We start from the raw sequence: 20,752 nt of genomic DNA on the forward strand, positions 1-20,752 counted from the left end.
CAGTGATTTTCTTTTGAGGTCTTTACTATATAGGGTTCATTGAGCTTTTTGGATGGTTAGCTTTTCATCCTTCACAGTATTAGGGAAGTTTTCTGTCAGCAATTCTTCAATGATCCTCTCTTTGTTTTCCATTTTCTCCCCCTGTTCTGCAACTTCAGTCACTTGGAAATTTTTACTTTTAATTGTATCCCACATCATTCTCAGGGCTTCTTCATTTTTCTTTGTTCTTTCTTCTGATTTTCCCTCAAACACAGTGGTGTCCAAGTTTTTGTCTTCAATTTCACTGATCCTGTCTTCCATTATTTCAAACTTGTTCCTCGGACCTTCTATGACAGTGTCCATTTCTGAAATTTTGTTGTTTATCTTTTGGATTGCTAATTGCAGTTTTCGTATGATTTCTAGTTGTGAATTTATTTTGACTTTTTTCCTGTATTATTTTCCTGATTTTTCCATTGTTTTGTCTGTCTTTTCCATGATTTTGTCTACTTTTTCCTCATTTTTGTCTGCATTTCCCCTCAACTCTTGGATAGCTCTGAATATTAGAGATTTGAATTCCATATCAGGTAGTTCCAGTACCTTTTCTTCTACTGGAAAGCCATCTGGTGTTTTACTTTGTATGTCTACTGGAACCATCCTGTCCTTTTTTTATGTTTTGATATTGTCTACTGTCTTCAGGACATTCGGGAGTAATTTTCTTCATTTATTGTTTCATCTTATTTTTTTGTTTTATTTGGTTATATCTGAGCAGGCGGGCTGTGTGTTCTTTGTTGCTTGCTTGTCTGTGAGCACGATGCTTCTCACCACCTTGTTCAATGGGCAGTACTAGTTGCTCAGCTATGGTGCGGTAGGACAGGTCTAGCTGAAAGGGAGAAGCTGGGATAGGTTGTTTGTGGCACATACTGGGGCCAACAGGGTGGGGTTTGGAGTCAGTGCAGGGCAGGTTCTGGTCGACTGTGCCTGCATTGCTTGGGGGTTCAATGTTCAGCTCATGGTGCAGATAGGCAGGAGGTGGGAAGGTTGTGATGTGTGGAGCTAAGTGGGTATGGGAAAGAAGAGAAAGAGAACAGAGAAACAGTAGACAAAATAAAAAAAGAAGGGCTGAGGGATCCTGCCATTGGAGTGGCACAGACCCAGGGAAGCCGTGTGCTTGTGATTTTCTAGACAGGCAGTGAGGCACAGCCCATCAAGAAGGGACAGATATGGCACACACAGCTAGATGGGAGAGAGATAACAGAGTATATTTAAAAAAGGAAGAGAAAGGCACATGCAGCTAGGTGGTTGGGGGAAAGGAACAAAAGGAATGTAGAGAGAGACAATAAAATGAGAGGAAAAAAATATGCCAGGTAGTTGGAAGGAAAAAAAGGAAGGGCAGTAGAGAGAGACAAGAAACTGAGGAAGGAAGAGAAAGAAAGGAAAAAAAAGTCCCAATGGAGCCCATGGGATGCAGGTCTGTAGCCAAATGGTGCTGCACAGCCCCTCCAAGAAGAAGTGAAGGTGGCACACAGTGCCAGGTGTTCAGGAGAAGGGTAAGGAAGGGAGACAAGAAACCAAAGGAAAAAAAAATGAAGAAAGACAGAAAAGAAAAATGCCTCAAAGGAGCCCACCAGAAGTGGGTCCCCAGCTGAAAAGTGCTGCACAGCCCATCAAGAAAGAGTAGAGATGGCACACAACACCAGGTTTTCAGGAGAAGGGTAAGGAAGGAAGGTATAGAGAGACAAGAAGCTGAGAAAAAAGGAAGGAAGAAAGAAAGTAAAAAAGAAAAAAAATGCCCCAAGAGAGCCCATTGGAAACAGAACCCCAGCTGAGTGGTATTGTACAGCCCATCAAGAAGGAGCAGAGATGGCACACAGTGCCAGGTGTTCAGGAGAAGTGTAAGGAAGGAAGGTAGAGGGAGACAAGAAGTGGAGAAAAGAAGAGAGAAAGAAAAAGAAAAAACAGAAAGATGCCCCAAGGGAGCCCACCGATGTGGTGGCGAGGACCAGCGAAGTGGTTCCCCTGCCTCACAGCACTGCACAGCCCATCTAGAAGGAGCAGAGATGGCAAATGTCAGCAGATGTTCAGGAGAAAAGAAGGGAAGGATGGTAGAGAGAGACAAGAAACTGAGCAAAGAAAAAAGAAAGAAAAAAAATTCCCAAGGGAGCCCACTGACTTGGAGGCATGGGCTGGGGAAGTGGCTCCCAAGCCACTAGGCACTGCATAGCCTGTCTAGAAGGGGCAGAGATGGCATATAGCACCAGGTATTCAGCAGACAGGAAAAGAAGGACAGTAGAGAGAGAGGACAAACTGAGAAATGAAGAAAAGCAAAAAGGAAAAAAGAATAGTAAAAAATTTAAAAAGAAAAGAAATGCTCCCAGGGATCCTATCAGTCTATCAGTGCAGATCACAGAAGTGGCTCCCCAGCCAAGAGGTATAGACCATCTAGAAGGGACAGAGATGGCACACAGAACCAGGTATTCAGGAGACAGGAAAAGAAGGTAAGTAGAGAGAGATGAGAAACTGGTAAGTGAAGAAAAACAAAAAAAGAAAAAAAAAAAGGTTCCAGGGATCCCACCAACGTGGTGGCATGGACCAGGGAAAGTGGTTCCCGAGCCGAACAGTGCTTCACAGCCTGTCAAGGAGAAGCAGAGATGGCACGCAGAGTCAGGTGTTCAAGAGAAAGGAGAGGAAGGAGGTGAGAGAGAGGGGAGAAACCAAAATAAGCCAAAAAAGCAACAACAGCAACAAGAGATGGCACTGAAATGTGGTTGGCAGCAGGGCAAATCCAAGTGGCACAGAGCTGGAACTCCCTGGGCTGTGGTTACTAGGTGCTCAGGGAAGGCTGAGCAGAGGGAAGAAGGATGGGGGATGGGAAAGCTCATATCACTTGTTGTTGGGTGCTCTGTCTCTGCTGGGAACTCCGTGAAGCTGCCTGCCTATACTCCTATCAATGTTTCACTGACAGGAGTCCAAGATGGTGAATCCGTGTCGCATTAGCTAATAGGGACCTCCACTCCATGTCTTTCTTCGCTCTCTGTTCTCTCTCAGCTTCTTATTTCATTCAGTGCTTTGTTATCTCTTTGTTTGACACTTAGGGTTCCAGGGTTGATGTTTGTCTCTGTTTTACTTAGTTTTTTGTGCCTTTGCTGTGGAGGGACAGCATGGTACTTCTGTCTACAGTGCCACTTTCAGTTTCCTTATTTTTGAAGTGAGAATAATATCGACCTCACAGAGTTGTTGTGGGGATTAAATGAATTAATGTATCTCATACATATAATATAAAAAGTGACACATCATAGGACCTCACAATGTGGCAGGTAGCTATTATTAACAATTGTCCCCATGGGAAAATTATGATGGACTTTCACAAGATGAGCTAATCCTATCAAACATGTAAGAAAACAAAAACACCGATATTATATAAAAGCTTTGAGAAAATAGATGAGGAGAGAATTCCCAATCATTGTCTGAAACCTGCCTTAATTCCAGTTCCTAAACCAAACGGACATTACAAAAACAACAAAAAAGAAAATTGCAGACTTATATTCTTAATGGATGTACATACAAAAATCCTAACAATTTGTGAGACCTGGAACTCAATGGAACTGCGTTACTTTTCTGGGTCTCACAAGTTTTCTGCCTTTGACAGGGCACAGTTTTATTGGTTTTCTATCACTCGATTTAGTGGAAAATGTTTGAGTTTTCCTTCTCTGACAGGTTTCTGCCTTACACAGGTTCCAGCTTTCACAGGTTTTACTGAAACAGCAAGGAGTCTTCGTGGCACAATGGTTAAGTGCTCAGCTGGTAACCTAAATGTTGGCAGTTTGAACCCACCCAGAGGAGAAAGACCTGATGATCTGCTTCCATAAAGATTGCAACCAATAAAATACTATGGGGGCAGTTCTACTCTGTCATAGAGGGTCACTATGAGTTGGAATTGACTTGGTGGAACCTAAAAACAACAACTGTAATAGCAAATAAAATCTAGTGGTATACATAAAAAGATAATATTATGACCAAGTGGGGTTTATCTCAAGGTTAGTTTAATATTTAAGATGCCACAAATATAATTTCCTATATTAACAGAATGAAGAAAAACAATTTGATCATTTCAATAAATGCAGAAAAAGCATTTGACAAAATTCAATACCATGCATGATAAAAATACCCAGCTAATTAGGAATAGAAAGTCTCTTCCTCAATTTAATAAAGGACATCTATGGAAAACCTTGAGCTACCATCATACTTAAGAGTTAAAAATGGATGTGTTGCTTCCAACGTAATAATAGCCATTCCAACCATTTCTACTAACCACTATACTGAAGGTTCCAGCTAGTGTAATAAGATGAGAAATAAAATTTAAAATGCCTAAGAAATGTAACCGAAGAAGTAAAACTATCTATTTGTAGATGATGTGATGGTTTAGGTAGAAAATTCTAAGGAATCTACAAAGTTACTACTACCTAGGTCATAGGATACAAGACCAATATACAAAAATCAATTGTATTTCTAAATATTAGCTTCAAAAATTGTACATCTTCTTCTCACTTATCAACAATCTCATTATCTGACATTTCACATTACAACAACAGTAAAAAATCTATTATCTATTTTGTGCATTAACATGACCAGTTGGACATACAGTGCCCACCTACATTTCCCTTCTCTTGTGATCATTGGGAAGCTACAGTCCCACTGACAGTACGGACCTGTATAACTGTTTGAAATGGGAGAAATGGACACTCCATTTTCACATGATGCAATTCCACATAATGACCTGGTCTTTTAAACCTAACCACGTCAATAAGAGAGGGGAGGAATAGAATAAACAATTCCATACAAAATAGCATTCAAAAATTAAAATATGTAGGAATAAACTATCAAAACATATATAAGATTTCTACATTGAAAATTACAAAGCGACTATTGAGGAAAATCAAATTAGGTCTAAATAAATTGTTATACCATGCTTAAGGATTGGAAGACCCAATATTGTTGAGAATATTCCTAAATTAATCTATAATTTCAAGACAACCATAGTCATAATCTTTTCTGTAGAAATTGACAAGCTGATCCTAAGATTTTATGAAAATGCAAAAGATCTAGAATATCCACTCTTGAAAAGGAATAACAAAATTGGAATACTGATACTATCTGACCTCAAGACAGTATAGTATTTGCATAAGGAGAGACATACAGGTTAATGAAGCTCAATAGAAGATCCAAAGATGAGATTCACTCTTTATAGTCATTTGATTTCCTACAAATGCTCCAAAGCATTCCAGTGGAGAAAGGAATTATTTATAAAAATTTTAATGGAAAATTATATATCCATATTAAAAAAATGAACTCCCACCTCACACTATATACAAAAAATGAGTTCAACATGGTCATACAACTGAATGTAATTGCTAAAACCACAGGCTTTTAGAAGAAAACATAGGATAGAATCTTAATTTGGGGGTAAAAAAATGTTTTTTAAGATATGACACAGAAATCAACAACCATAAAAAATCGGTAAGTAGGTTTAATCAAAATTAGAAACTACTACTCACCGAAATACACTGTTAAGAAAATAAATGATCAAGCCACAGACTGGGAGAGAGTATTTGCAAAATACGTATTTGACACAGGGCTTGTATCCAGAATATATATTCTTAAAAAAAAAACTAAACAAAACAAACCTTATGACTCAATAATAAAAAGACAACTAAATTTTTCAAAATGAGCCAAATATTTGAATAGACATTTCACAAAGGAAGGTATACAAATGACTAATAAGCCTTTAGGAAAAATGTCAACATTAGTCATCAGGGAAATGCAAATAAAACCACAATGAGATAGCATTACCCAACTACTAGAATGATCGGTAAAGATGGTATTGGAAATTTGTACCTGGAATTCTCAGCTAATATCGGTGAGGATGTTAAAATGATACAATCACTTGGGAAAATGCTCTGGCACTATCTTATAAAACCGAAATTAAAACTATACTAACCTATTGCCATTGAGTCAACTCCAACTCATACTGACCCTAGAGGACAGAGTAGAACTGTCCCATAGAGTTTCAAGGAGAGGCTAGTGAATTCGAACTGCTGAACTTTTCCTTAAGCACTGTGCCACCAGGGCTCCATAACTACACTAAAACCCCCCAAAAAAACCCACTGCCGTCGAGGCGATTCCAACTCATAGCAACCCATAACTACACTAGGACTCAGTAATTCCACTCCTAGGTGTTCACACAAGAGACCGAAAACCTATCTCCAGAGAAAGACTTATCTAAGAATATTCATAGCAGAATATTCATAGTAGACAAAAATGGTGAAAAGCTTCAGTGCCATCAAAAGGAGAATGGATAAATGAATTGTGTGGTATAGTCATAAACTGAATTACTACTCAACAGTAAACAAAGAATGACCTCTAAAAAGAAAAAAAAAAAAACAAACCTGTTGCCATTGAGTTGATTCTGACTAATAGCAACCCTGTAGGAGAGTAGAACTGCCCCTAGGGTTTCCAAGGAGTGACTGGTGGATTTGAACTGCTGACCTTTTGGTTAGCAGCCAAGGTCTTAACCATTGCACCACTAGGGCTCCAAGAATGACCTACTGGTATACAAAACAATACGGATAAATCTAAATAAGACAAAACAGTATGCAGTACACTGTACAACAAAGAACAATGTTTGCTTCTGGGGGAGGAAGCAAGAATTTACTGGGTAAGGGAATAAGGGAATTTTCTAGATCTGGAGGGAGGATGATGTTTTATACACTCTTAAACACACACACACACACACACACATTTATATTTATTTTTGATGGCCAGGGACACAACCAAACATGCATTCTTTCACAATGCCTACATGTGCATCACCATTCTATCTTCACAATGTGTCACTGTTCTAACTATATCTACTTATATTGTTATATTACCATTAATTTAGACTCTGCCCCTTAAAGCTCTTATCTGTTCTTTAGGTTAACCGTTGCAGTTTGTACCTATATAGATGATTCTTTATAAGAGGGCAATGCTCAAGGCAAACATTCTTTGTTAATTGAGCTAAAATGTTTAATGATTACTTCATGGGATAATTTTCGTTCAAAGTTTAGAGATTATTTCCTTGATAGGAGTATGGATGACACAGATGTATGCATCTATTAAAACCCATTCAATGGTACACTAAAGGTTTGTGCATTTCACTATGAATTTTATCTCGAACTATTGGACTTTAGTTAGTAATATGCATACTTGAGTTTTTTAGGGGTAAAGTGTACTGAGGCCTGCAACTTACTTTAAAATGGATCATTAGAATAATGCAGATGAATTGATGGATGGATAGAAGGATGGTTATTGGATGGTATGTGATAAAGCCAATAGAGCAAAATTGTAGAATCTAGGTGGTAGGTATTTGGGTGTTAACAGTATAATTATTTCAAGTTTTCTGCATGTTTTAAGATTTTAAAAATAAATTGTTGGGAACAAAAAGTCTGCTACTAACATTCTGGATAAATTGACTTTTGGTAGGCTTTTAGATATCATGAAAAACATCATTTTTTTGTGTATCAGTTTTCTATAAATATTTCATTCCAAAGTATTTTTATTTTAATTGTTGATAGTGAAATTGCTGCTCTAGGTCTTAATGGGAGAAGCCCTATGAGACAGATAATTCAGTAGATGCAGTTTGAAATTTTGAAGCATGCCCCACAACATTTTACCTCAGATTTCCAGCTTGAATATTTAGAAAAAAATAATGTTGGCCACAGATTTACATCATCGAATTGATGTTATAAAAAAATACTCAGGAGGAAATGTTGCCAATTGTCTGCTTGTAATCCTAAATTAAAAATTAATAAATTATTCTTTAACTATGTCTCTCCAAAATATTTCCCTTGAAATTATCTCTTGCTTTCGGGAGAATATGACACCATATTTTCAGTAATAGAAAAATGCCAACACTCAGGTCTTGTGATTTAATTTAATTTGTCAAGTTTTACTTTGGAATTAAATGAAAACATTTATCTTGTAACTTGTGGGAGGGACTAGAACTGAGAAACCAAACATAGCAAAGGAGAAGAAAAATATTCTGAGGGGATTATTTTTCAAAGTAGAAATGTGCCCTCTCTCTTATTTTCCATACTTCTTTTATAGTTAAAAAAATCTCTTAGCAAGATCAATAAGTAAAATTTTGTATCTGTGGCAACGAAATATTGTATTACTAGTCAATACAAATACAGACTAATTAAAAAAGAAGTTTTGTGTTTAGGCAAAGTCAATAGGGGGATTTTATAAAAACTTACCAGAAGCCCTCCTGTCCCTGAGGGAGGCTGGAAGGAACCCAAGAGCCTGATTCAAATAGAGCCTTCAGTGTCTTGGGGTCACGCTGAAGCAGTCTGCATTCGTTAATAAACATTCTCACTGAAGTCTTAAGGCCATGAAAACATAAGCACTTCTAGATGCCTCTTCATTAACCAAGGTTTACTAATCTCCTAGTTGAATCTTTTAATTAGGATTTATCCAAGGGGAATCTGTACCTCTACATGACAAAAAAAAAAAAAAAATCACCCGTTCTTGAAGAATCAAGAAGGAAACAGGAAATAGTATGAGTGAAATTTGGTTATTTACTTTTTCTCTCACACACCCTTCTGTAAATACCACTAATACATACAGCTCCAACCAAGCAAGGACCTTCATTTCTCAGCAAGATCCAGCAGATGGTTTATAGGAGTGACGTGTCTGAACACGGGTCAGTTTCTATAGTGCTCTTTACCGATAACAGCCCACTGAACAAATAAGGGTTTGGTAAACAATTAACTTTCCAGCCACTGTTTATCTTGGGACTTTACGACTAGTTGTCAGCTTTGTCTTAGTTTTTTGCTTATACTGTAAGTGAAACCTCTGCCGTTTACTCCCCAAGGAAACCTCAATCCTTTACTTTCTTCTTATTAATTACTTTTATCTTAAATGCATTAATTAACTCATTAGTTATAATTTCTCTCCTAAGTTAATTAACTATTTAATTAACTAAAGAGTAAGGACAACACTCTGAGTAGTCTTTAGCAGTATGGAAACGGCCAGAGCTGTGGTTCCCAAACTGAGCTCCTTGAATGGAAGAAGCTATTGTCAGGGGTCTCTAAATTCATATGTGCACCACGTATTATCTATAAGTTCCAGAAATGTCTTGTACATATGTACTCTGAAGTCTTTTAAATGCATGAAGATGTTTCAGTTAATTAGATAGTCAGTAAAAGAATATGCATCTGCAGCCACCGATGTTCCGAGGAACTTGTTTTGGCAAATGCTGGCTTACATTCATTCTCTCATCTCATCTCATGGCTGTACCATTCCTCCAAATCCAACGCTGAACATTTCCTTTCTTTGTAGTTCTATGCATCCCACAATGCACTTTATGGCTTTGCATAGATATTTTGCTCATCCCTTAAGATCATTATTTTTTTTTTAATTAAGTTTTATTGTGCTTTAAGGGAAAGTTTACAAATCAAGTCAGTCTCTCATACAAAAATTTATATACTCCTTGTTATACACTCCTAATTGCTCTCCCCTTAATGAGACAGCACACTCCTTCCCCCTACTCTCTTTCCTCGTCTCCATTCGGCAGCTTCTTGTCCCCTCTGCCCTCTCATTTCCCCAGCAGACAGGAGATGCCAACATAGCCTCATGTGTCTACTTGATCCAAAAAGCTCGTTCTTCACTGGTATCATTTTCTGTTGCACGGTCCAGTCCAATCCCTGTCTGAAGAGTTGGCCCTGGGAATGATCCCTGTCTTGGGCTAACAGAATGTCTGGGGACCATGACCTCCAGGGTCCTTCTAGTCTCAGGTTGACCATTAAGTATGGTCTTTTTGTGAGAATTTGGGGTCTGCATCCCACTGCTCTCCTGCTCCCTCAGGGGCTCTCTGTTGTGTTCCCTGTCAGGGCAGTCATCAGTTGTGGCCAGGCACCATTTAGTTCTTCTGGTCTCAGGCTGATGTAGTCTCTGGTTTATGTGGTCCTTTCTGCCTCTTGGGCTCGTAATTACCTTGTGTCTTTGGTGTTCTTCATTCTTCCTTCCTCGAGGTGGGTTGAGACCAATCGATGCATCTTAGACGGCTGCTTGCTAGCTTTCAAGACCCCAGAAGCCACTCTCCAAAGTGGGATGCAGAATGTTTTCTTAATAGATTTTATTATGCCAATTGACTTAGATGCCCCTGAAACCATGGTTCTCAAGCCCCCGCCCCTGCTACACTGGCCTTTGAAGCATTAGGTTTATTCAGGAAACTTCCTTGCTTTTGGTTTAGTCCAGTTGTGTTGACCTCTCCTGTACTGTGTGTTGTCTTTCCCTTCACCTAAAATAAAACTTATCTACTATCTAATTAGTGAAAACCCTTTCCCTCCCTCCCACCTCCCTTTCTCCCTCCTCCCTCTCGTAACCATCAAAGAATATTTTCTTCTCTGTTTAAACTATTTCTCGAGTTCTTATAATAGTGGTCTTTTACAATATTTGTCCTTTTGCAACTGATTAATTTCACTTAGCATAACGTCTTCCAGGTTCCTCTATGTTATGAAATGTTTCATGGATTCATCATTGTTCTTTACCGATGTGTAGTATTACATTGTGTGACTATCCCATAATTTATTTATCCATGCAACCATTTTGAGCACCTTGGTTGCTTCCATTTTTTTGCTATTGTAAACAGTGCTGCAGTAACATGGGTGTGCATATATCTGTTCATGTAAAGGCTCTTATTTCTCTAGGATATATTCCAAGGAGTGGGATTGCTGGATTGTATGGTAGTTCTATTCCTAGCTTTTTTTTTTCATTAACTTTTATTGAGCTTCAAGTGAACGTTTACAAATCAAGTCAAACTGTCACATATAAGTTTATATACACCTTACTCCATACTCCCACTTGCTCTCCCCCTAATGAGTCAGCCCTTCCAGTCTCTCGTGACAATTCTGCCAGCTTCCAACTCTCTCTATCCTCCCATCCCCCCTCCAGACAGGAGATGCCAAAACAGTCTTAAGTGTCCATCTGATACAAATAGCTCACTCTTCATCAGTATCTCTCTCCTACCCACTGTCCAGTCCCTTTCATGTCTGATGAGTTGTCTTCGGGAACGGTTCCTGTCCTGGGCCAACAGAAGGTTTGGGGACCATGCCCGCCGGGATTCCTCTAGTCACGGTCAGACCATTAAGTATGGTCTTTTTATGAGAATTTGGGGTCTCAATCCCACTGATCTCCTGCTCCCTCAGGGGTTCTCTGTTGTGCTCCCTGTGAGGGCAGTCATCGATTGTGGCCGGGCACCAACTAGTTCTTCTGGTCTCAGGATGATGTAGGTCTCTGGTTCATGTAGCCCTTTCTGTCTCTTGGGCTCTTAGTTATCGTGTGACCTTGGTGTTCTTCATTCTCCTTTGATCCAGGTGGGTTGAGACCAATTGATGCATCTTAGATGGCCACTTGTTAGCATTTAAGACCCCAGATGCCACATTTCAAAGTGGGATGCAGAATGTTTTCATAATAGAATTATTTTGCCAATTGACCTAGAAGTCCCCTTAAACCATGGTCCCCAAACCCCCACCCTTGCTCCGCTGACCTTTGAAGCATTCATTTATTTTATCTTGGAAACTTCTTTGCTTTTGGTCCAGTCCAGTTGAGCTGACCTTCCATGTATTGAGTATTGTCCTTCCCTTCACCTAAAGTAGTTCTTATCTACTAACGAATCAGTAAAAAACCCTCTCCCACCCTCCCTCCCTCCCCACCTTGTAATATTCCTAGCTTTTTAAGGAAGTGCCAAATCGATTTCCAAAGTGGTTGTACCATTTGACATTCCCACCAGCAGTGTATAAGTGTTCCAGTGTCTCCATAACCTCTTCAACATTTTTTTTGTTTGTTTTTTGGGTTAATGCCAGCTTTGTTGGAGTGAGATGGAATCTCATTGTAGTTTTTATTTGCATTTCTCTAATGGCTCATGAAGGCCATTATTTTCAAAACATATTATTTTCTCCCAGTTTAACTCTTTCTCCAATACAATAGCTGCCTGCCACATGTGGCTACTGAGCATTTGAAATTAAGCTTGTCCAAATTAAGTATAAAATATACACCAGTTTTATACATTGAAATAATAATATTTTAGATATATTGGGTTAAGTAAAATGTATTACTAAAATTAATTTTGCCTGTTCTTTTCACTCTTTTAAATGTAGCTACTAAAAAATTTAAAAAGATGTGATGCTCTCATCATATTTCTGTTGGATAGTGCTGCTCTAGACTTCCTGTGTCTCTCATACATGCTCAAAATCCGATGCCTTCCTGGACTGCTGTCTCATATCCATTATCAAGACTTTTGAATCATGATTTCTCTCATGTTCAAACTATTCTTCCATTTACACTGCCACCACTTAGCACTGTGGTCATCACACCTGGACCATCTGTTCCCAGCTTGTCATTCCTTCCCTTAATATTTCAATTCTTGCTCCAGCATCCATTGATATATTCATAGGTGCTCATCTGGCATTCTTCTGGAGACATAGCTAAATGTATATAATTTATGTGCATATAGGGGTCACATTTTTACTTATTTAATGGCCCTATCAATAGACTCTGCATTTAAAATTTTCCTTTCCCATCTGGTGCCTGGTAATTTCAGGCTTTTCTCTTCTCTTTTCCATTCATTTCTAATGCCTTGTTTTCACTTCCCCACTCTGCCTATAGCAACTGTCCCTCTCTCCTGCTTGGGGCTCTCATTCCAAGCTGAAGGAAGGTGGTGCATCATTTTAGTTGTGATTGTGGTTGACCTGGTAAGCTGTATCTGATTTGGGGCAAAGTGCTTACAGAGTAGTTTAAAAGAATAGCAATGGTGGGTTAGCCAGGATATAGTGCAAAACCATGGACAAGGTTGAAGTGGCAGGTGTCAGGAAGACTGAGACATGGTCATGATAGCAATCAACATCAGATTTGTGGGCAAGAAGCTGCATCTTAGACATCTAGACCATGGCAGAGGTGGTGAAACCTAGAAGATAGAGGCTCAGATGTGTATCAAGGCATTGTAGGGCTCCTTCCTAGAAGTGTTTTGCTTCATATACACCCTCAGCCAACTCTAAGCTATTACTTGATAGAATCAGGTCTATCACTGGAGTGGCACTTTAACAGAATGGAGCTGTAGTCCTGGTCCCTCATACCTTCTGGACTTCAAGGCAAACTAGGATCTAATATAGCATAAACCTTTCCCTTCTGGGGCCCACTTTTTTTTCTGAAGAACTCTATCTCTCAATGGTACAAGGGAACTGAAAGTTTGATTTTTAATTAGGGACTTAACTAGTAGAAGATCTACTTCTACTATTCTTTTTTTTCTTTTTGGTGTCAAAGGATCCAGTGCTACCTCCCGGACAGTTTAGTTTCTATTTCAAGCTTAGCCGGGAAAATAAAAAGAGGACGGGAGTAACAGGGATGGTAAAGATGAGGGCTGGGGATGAATTTCATTTTGGAAATCCTGAAGATTGATTGGAGCACTGATGTCTAATTTTTGACATTCTTTAAACTCTGAGAAATAGCTGTCCTTTGGCCTTAAGTTAAAAAACATGAGATAGGAAAACATGACATTCTCTCACAGCCCGTGTTGGTCATAGCATTATAGAGTTCTAAGGGATTCTGATGTCAACCACTTCAAGAGTACCACCTATGGATCTACACACTTCATAACATTTTCACAAAGAAATTTCCTCTTTTAGCTTGAGTTTCCAGTATTGTGGGATACCTTAACCAACTACTTCCTGATATAGTATGTTCCATTATTGTAGAGATCTGTTTATTGGAAAATATCACCTTGTATTAAACCAGAATTTGTTTCCCTGAAAATTCTACCATCTGAGCTTATTTTTACCCTTGAAGTACATGTGACATTTCTACTTCTTCTTCCACCCAAAATCACTTGAAATATATGAGAACATCTAAACAATTTCACCCAAGACTTCAGTTTGTTATTTCTTTTATCTGCTTTTACTTATGTCATAAATTCAAACCTCCTCAAATTCTAGTTGTTTTCATTTAAATTTCTTCTACTTTGCTGAGTGTTCTTCTAGGTTCAGAAGTGTATGCAGCATCTAGGGTGATTCTGCTCATCCCACAATAGAACAGGCATATTACCCTTCATTCTAGAAAATGTTCTTTCCTTAAGCAGCAGTATTATCCTTACTATAAGGTAACATCCTCAAGTCTCTTTTACACCTGCTGCAGATAAACCAGACCTTCCCCATTGTGTACTAATGAAGATAATTCTTTGAAAAAAGCATAGGTCCTTACACTTTTAATTCCTAAATTTCATTTTGTTGATTTTTATACAATGTCAGGACTATCAAATCCTGTCGCAGTATAATGTATAGGCTCTCTCACAGCTTTGGGCTTCTCACAAATTTGACAAGCATACTATGTTCTCTATCAAGTGATCGATAAAAGCGTTGAAAAACATGCACTGAGAATGGCACTAGAAATCTAAATTTATTTTAAATCTATTAATCAACATTGTTTATGTTATTCAACCATTAAATCTTCATGTAGATATTATCATCCACTTACACTTCTCTTCTTAATTACAGATCATTATGAAGACTTTTTCAAAGGCTTATTGAAGGCTAGTTATGCTATTTGGTTGATTGTTTTAAATTAACCCTCATTTTTTAATAAGCTTAGTTCAAAATCAATTGTTTTTTTAATAAAGTATCAGTTAACACAAAATCCATGAAAATGAAAGAAAAAATATCCACAAATCAGGAATTCAGCACAGGAGAATAAGAGGAACAAAGAAAACTTCAGCACCACACAAAAAAAAAAGCACTACAAAATGACAGCAGTAAAATCACACCTATCAATAATTGCACCAAATGTAAGTGGCTTAAATGCACTCATAAAGAGACAGAGAATGGCAGGATGAATTTGGACACAATGGGTTAAAAAAAGGAATCATCAATATGCTGTCTACAAGAGACACACCTTAGAAAAAAAGACATAAATATATTAAAAATCAAAGGATGGGAAAAATGTTTGATACATTTGCTGCTTGATGCAAACAGCAACCAAAAAAGAGCGGAAGTGACAATACTAATCTCAGATAAAATAGACTTTAAAACAAAATCCACCATAAAAGGCAGGGAAGGACATTATATAATGATTAAAGGGACAATCCGTCGTGAGGACTTACCATAATAAATATCTATGTACCCAGTGACAGGGCTCCAAAATATATAAAACAGATGCTAACAGCACTGAAAAGAGAAATCGACAGTTGCACAATGATAGTAGGAGACTTCAACATACCACTCTCAGTAAAGGACAGAACTTCTAGAAAGAAACTCAGTGAAGATACAGAAGATCTAAAGGCCACAATCAAACAACTTGACCTTATAGACATATATAGAACACTCCACCTGTCTTAGTTATCTAAGGGTGTTATAACAAATACCACAAGCGGATGGCTTTAACAAAGAAAATTTTTTTCTCTCACAGTTTAGGAGGCTAAAAATCCAAATTTAATGTGCTAGCTCCAGGGAAAGGCTTTCACTCTCTGTTTGCTCTGGGAAAAGGTCCTTATTATCAATCTTCCCCTGGTCTAAGAGCTTCTCAGCACAGGGGCCCTAGGTTCAAGGATGGGCTATTCTCCTTGCTCTCCTTTCTTGGTGGTATGAGGTTCCCCTGTCTCTGTGCTTGCTTTTCTCTTTTATATTTCAAAAGAGTCTGACCCAAGACGTAATCTAATCTTGTAGATTGAGTCCTGCCTCATTAATATAACTGCCTTAAATTCTACCTCATTACTATCATAGAGGTAGGATTTACAACACATAGAAAAATCACATAAGATGACAAAATGGTGGAAGCCACACAATACTGGGAATCATGGCCCAGCCAAGTTGACAGATATTTTGGGGGTGACACAATTCAATCCATAACACCACCCAACAGCAGAAAAATATACATTATTTTCCAATGCACATGGAATGTTCTCCAGAATAGACCACATCTTAGGCCACAAAGCAACCTTCAACAAAACCCAAAACACTGAGGTAATACAAAGCATCTTCTCTGATCACAATGGCATAAAAGTAGAAATTAATTACAGGAAGAGCAAGGAAAAAAAATCAAATACACGGAACATGTATAACACCTTGCTTAAAAACCCGTGTAATAGAAGAAATCAAAGATGGAATTAAAAAATTCCTACAAACAAGTGAGAAAGACAACAGACCCAACTGAAATAAAAAAAAGATCATAACAGAGTACTATGAAAAACTATACTCCAACAACTTTGAAAACCTAGAGGAAATGGACAAATTTCTAGAAAAACACTGTCTATTAAGCTAACACAAACTGAGGCTGGAAATCCAAACAGACCCAAAACAAGAGAAGAGATTGAAAAGGTAATTAAAAAAAAACTCCCAACAAAAAAAAAAGTCGTGGCCCAGAAAGCTTCATAGGATGATTCTACCAAACATTAGAGAAGAGCCTGCACCAGTAATACTCAAACTATTTCATAACATAGACAAGGAAGGGACATTTCCTAATCCATTCTATGAAGCCAGCATAACCCTGAAGCCAAAACCAGGCAAAGACATCACAAAAAAAGACAGTTACAGACCAATATCTCTCATGAATATAGACGCAAAAATCCTCAACAAAATTCTGTTGTAGTTGTGTGCTGTAGAGTTGATTCGGACTTGTAGCTACACTATAGGACAGAGTAGAACTGTCCCATAGGATTTTTTTCTTTCTTTCTTTCTTTTTTTATTAACTTTTATTAAGCTTCAAGTGAACGTTTACAAATCCAATCAGTCTGTCACATATAAGTTTACATACATCTCACTCCCTACTCCCACTTGCTCTTCCCCTATTGAGTCAGCCCTTTCAGTATCTCCTTTCGTGACAATTTTGCCGGCTTCCCTCTCTCTCTATCCTCCCATCCCCTCTCCAGACAAGGGTTGCCAACACACTCTCAAGTGTCCACCTGATATAATTAGCTCACTCTTCGTCAGCGTCTCTCTCCCACCCGCTGACCAGTCCCTTTCATGTCTGATGAGTTGTCTTCGGGAATGGTTCCTGTCCTGTGCCGACAGAAGGTCTGGGGAGCATGGCCGTCGGGATTCCTCTAGTCTCAGTCAGACCATTAAGTATGGTCTTTTTATGAGAATTTGGGGTCTGCAACCCACAGATCTCCTGTTCCCTCAGGAGTTCTCTGTTGTGCTCCCTGTCAGGGCAGTCATCGATTGTGGCCGGGCACCAACTGGTTCTTCTGGTCTCAGAATGATGTAGGTCTCTGGTTCATATGGCCCTTTCTGTCTCTTGGGCTCTTAGTTGTCCTGTGACCTCGGTGTTCTTCATTTTCCTTTGCTCCAGGTGGGTTGAGACCAATTGATGCATCTTAGATGGCCGCTTGTTAGCATTTAAGACCCCAGACGCCACATTTCAAAGTGGGATGCAGAATGTTTTCATAATAGAATTATTTTGCCAATTGACTTAGAAGTCCCCTCAAACCATGTTCCCCAGACCCCCGCCCCTCCTCCGCTGATCTTTGAAGCATTCATTTTATCCCGGAAACTTCTTTGCTTTTAGTCCAGTCCAATTGAGCTGACCTTCCATGTATTGAGTGTTGTCTTTCCCTTCACCCAAAGCAGTTCTTATCTACTGATTAATCAATAAAAAACCCTCACCCTCCCTCCCCACTTCGTAACCACAAAAGTTTGTGTTCTTCTCAGTTTTTACTATTTCTCAAGATCTTATAATAGTGGTCTTATACAATATTTGCCCTTTTGCCTCTGACTAATTTCGCTCAGCATAACGCCTTCCAGGTTCCTCCATGTTATGAAATGTTTCACAGATTCGTCACTGTTCTTTATCGATGCGTAGTATTCCATTGTGTGAATATACCACAATTTATTTACCCATTCATCCGTTGATGGACACCTTGGTTGCTTCCAGCTTTTTGCTATTGTAAACAGAGCTGCAGTAAACATGGGTGTGCATATATCTGTTTGTGTGAAGGCTCTTGTATCTCTAGGGTATATTCCGAGGAGTGGGATTTCTGGGTTGTATGGTAGTTCTATTTCTAATTGTTTAAGATAACGCCAGATAGATTTCCAAAGTGGTTGTACCATTTTACATTCCCACCAGCAGTGTATAAGAGTTCCAATCTCTCTGCAGCCTCTCCAACATTTATTATTTTGTGTTTTTTGGATTAATGCCAGCCTTGCTGGTGTGAGATGGAATCTCATCGTAGTTTTAATTTGCATTTCTCTAATGGCTAATGATCGAGAGCATTTTCTCATGTATCTGTTTGCTGCCTGAATATCTTTTTAGTGAAATGTGTGTTCATATCCTTTGCCCACTTCTTGATTGGGTTGTTTGTCTTTTTGTGGTTGAGTTTTGACAGAATCATGTAGATTTTAGAGATCAGGTGCTGGTCGGAGATGTCATAGCTGAAAATTCTTTCCCAGTCTGTAGGTGGTCTTTTTACTCTTTTGGTGAAGTCTTTAGATGAGCATAGGTGTTTGATTTTTAGGAGCTCCCAGTTATCGGGTTTCTCTTCGTCATTTTTGGTAATGTTTTGCATTCTGTTTATGCCTTATATTAGGGCTCCTAGGGTTGTCCCTATTTTTTCTTCCATGATCTTTATCGTTTTAGTCTTTATGTTTAGGTCTTTGATCCACTTGGAGTTAGTTTTTGTGCATGGTGTGAGGTATGGGTCCTGTTTCATTCTTTTGCAAATGGATATCCAGTTATGCCAGCACCATTTGTTAAAAAGACTATCTTTTCCCCAATTAACTGACACTGGTCCTTTGTCGAATATCAGCTGCTCATACCTGGATGGATTTATATCTGGGTTCTCAATTCTGTTCCATTGGTCTATGTGCCTGTTGTTGTACCAGTACCAGGCTGTTTTGACTACTGTGGCTGTGGCTGTATAATAGCTTCTGAAATCAGGTAGAGTGAAGCCTCCCACTTTCTTCTTCTTTTTCAGTAATGCTTTGCTTATCCGGGGCTTCTTTCCCTTCCATATGAAATTGGTGATTTGTTTCTCTATCCCCTTAAAATATGTCATTGGAATTTGGATCGGAAGTGCGTTATATGTATAGATGGCTTTTGGTAGAATAGACATTTTTACTATGTTAAGTCTTCCTATCCATGAGCAAGGTATGTTTTTCCACTTAAGTATGTCCTTTTGAATTTCTTGTAGTAGAGCTTTGTAGTTTTCTTTGTATAGGTCTTTTACATCCTTGGTAAGATTTATTCCTAAGTATTTTATCTTCTTGGGGGCTACTGTGAATGGTATTGATTTGGTGATTTCCTCTTCGGAGTTCTTTTTGTTGATGTAGAGGAATCCAAGTGATTTTTGTATGTTTATTTTATAACCTGAGACTCTGCCAAACTCTTCTATTAGTTTCAGTAGTTTTCTGGAGGATTCCTTAGGGTTTTCTGTGTATAAGATCATGTCATCTGCAAATAGTGATAACTTTACTTCCTCCTCACTGATCCAGATACCCTTTATTTCTTTGTCTAGCCTAATTGCCCTGGCTAGGACTTCAAGTACGATGTTCAATAAGAGCGGTGATAAAGGGCATCCTTGTCTGGTTCCCGTTCTCAAGGGAAATGCTTTCAGGTTCTCTCCATTTAGAGTGATATTGGCTGTTGGCTTTGCATAGATGCCCTTTATTATGTTGAGGAATTTTCCTTCAATTCCTATTTTGGTAAGAGTTTTTATCATAAATGGGTGTTTTACTTTGTCAAATGCCTTTTCTGCATCAATTGATAAGATCATGTGGTTTTTGTCTTTTGTTTTATTTATGTGATGGATTACATTAATGGTTTTTCTGATATTAAACCAGCCTTGCATACCTGGTATAAATCCCACTTGATCAGGGTGAATTATTTTTTTGATGTGTTGTTGGATTCTATTGGCTAGAATTTTGTTGAGGATTTTAGCACCTATGTTCATGAGGGATATAGGTCTATAATTTTCTTTTTTTGTAATGTCTTTACCTGGTTTTGGTATCAGGGAGATGGTGGCTTCATAGAATGAGTTGGGTAGTATTCCGTCATTTTCTACGCTTTGGAATACCTTCAGAAGTAGCGGTGTTAACTCTTCTCTGAAAGTTTGGTAGAACTCTGCAGTGAAGCCGTCCGGGCCAGGGCTTTTTTTTGTTGGGAGTTTTTTGATTACCGTTTCAATCTCTTTTTTTGTTATGGGTCTATTTAGTTGTTCTACTTTTGAATGTGTTAGTTTAGGTAGGTAGTGTTTTTCCAGGAATTCATCCATTTCTTCTAGGTTTTCAAATTTGTTAGAGTACAATTTTTCGTAGTAATCTGAAATGATTCTTTTAACTTCATTTGGTTCTGTTGTGATGTGGTCCTTCTCGTTTCTTATTCGGGTTATTTGTTTCCTTTCCTGTATTTCTTTAGTCAGTCTAGCCAATGGTTTATCAATTTTGTTAATTTTTTCAAAGAACCAGCTTTTGGCTTTGTCAATTCTTTCAATTATTTTTCTGTTCTCTAATTCCTTTAGTTCAGCTCTAATTTTTATTTTTTGTTTTCTTCTGGTGCCTGATGGGTTCTTTTGTTGCTCACTTTCTATTTGTTCAAGTTGTAGGGACAGTTCTCTGGTTTTGGCTCTTTCTTCTTTTTGTATGTGTGCATTTATTGATATAAATTGGCCTCTGAGCACTGCTTTTGCTGTGTCCCAGAGGTTTTGATAGGAAGTATTTTCATTCTCGTTGCTTTCTATGAATTTCCTTATTCCCTCCTT

Source organism: Elephas maximus, chromosome 13, assembly GCF_024166365.1.
Source record: "Elephas maximus indicus isolate mEleMax1 chromosome 13, mEleMax1 primary haplotype, whole genome shotgun sequence".
In the NCBI taxonomy this organism is placed as follows: Eukaryota; Metazoa; Chordata; class Mammalia; order Proboscidea; family Elephantidae; genus Elephas; species Elephas maximus.